General features: G+C 64.3%; 1 long non-coding RNA gene across 1 annotated transcript; it reads left to right on the top strand.

Moving 5' to 3' along the window:
* The first annotated feature begins 309 nt into the window (after positions 1-309).
* Positions 310-749, top strand: LOC146597407 (uncharacterized). The gene is made up of 3 exons (XR_014895509.1): positions 310-377; positions 514-574; positions 665-749. It is a non-coding gene; the product is annotated as an uncharacterized LOC146597407 (long non-coding RNA).
* The last annotated feature ends 383 nt before the right edge of the window (positions 750-1,132 follow it).

The following is a 1,132-nucleotide window of genomic DNA, read 5'->3' as shown; positions in this document are numbered from 1 at the left end:
GTTGACCCCCCTTGACCCTCCTCTTGACACCATTGGCCGCTGTTGACCCTATTGCCCCCCCATTGGCCCTTCTTGACCCTGCTGACCCTCCCGTTGGCCCCATTGACCCCCTCTGTGGCCCTCCTTGACCCCATTGACCACCCCGTTGGCCCCATTGACCCCCTCATGGCCCTCCTTGGCCCTGTTGACCCTTCTGTTGGCCCCATTGACCCTCTCTGTGGCCCTCCTTGGCCCGGTTGACCCCCTGTTGGCCCCATTGACCCTTTCATGGCCCTTCTTGACCCCAGCACTCCCCGTGACTGCCCCCCCCCCAGGTACCAGTACCCCTCTCTGGAGCAACTGGYCGAAACCATCCCCTGCATCCTTGAGCACTTCAAGTGAGTTGGGGGGGGGTTATATGGGCCAGGGGGGTGCTATGGGGTCTGAGGGGATGGGTGTGCCCAATAGAGGGGGCCAGGTGAAGGGGCGGCTGGTGGGGTCAGGGCCGACCTGACCTCTCCTGTGTCCCCGTAGCATCCACAGCATCATTGGCATCGGGGTGGGAGCTGGTGCCTTCATCCTGGCAAAACTCGGGGTGAGTCGTGGGTCCCTGTGGGGAGGGGGGGTCAGGCCACCCTGCCCCCCACCCATGATACATCCCCCACTTGGCCCCCCCCACCTCCAGCTGACGCAACCCGAGGCCGTGGAGGGGCTGGTGCTCATCAACATCGACCCCCACGCCAAGGGCTGGATGGACTGGGCCACCCACAAGGTGCGAGGGGGTGGGGCCTATGGGGAAGGGGGTGGGGTGTGGAACCTGGTGGAGGTGGGGGAGGTCGAAGGGGTGAGGGCCTATGGGGTCTCCCTGTGCCCCTGGGCCTGGGCGTTATGGGGTGGGGGCGGCTCTGTCCTCTATGGGGCCTCTGTAGGAGCTTGTCCTCTGCTGTGGGTCTTCTGTGGGTATTACCAGCCCTATGGGGCTCCTGTGGGTCGCCACGTCCCTCTGGGTCTCGTCCAGGTCCCTGTGGGTGTCCTAGGGGGTCTCCGTGTCCCCATGAATTGCCCATGGGTCCCTATGGGTCTCCTCTAGGTCCAAAYGTCCTTATGGGTCTCCTAAGGGTCCTTTGGCTGAGACTTCCCCCACCTCCAACTC

Source organism: Rhea americana, unplaced genomic scaffold, assembly GCF_003343005.1.
Source record: "Rhea americana isolate MKP2758 unplaced genomic scaffold, rheAme1 scaffold_1862, whole genome shotgun sequence".
NCBI lineage: Eukaryota > Metazoa > Chordata > Aves > Rheiformes > Rheidae > Rhea > Rhea americana.
The sequence above is the reverse complement of the archived record's forward strand: the minus strand, read 5'-3'. Positions and strand labels throughout refer to the sequence as shown.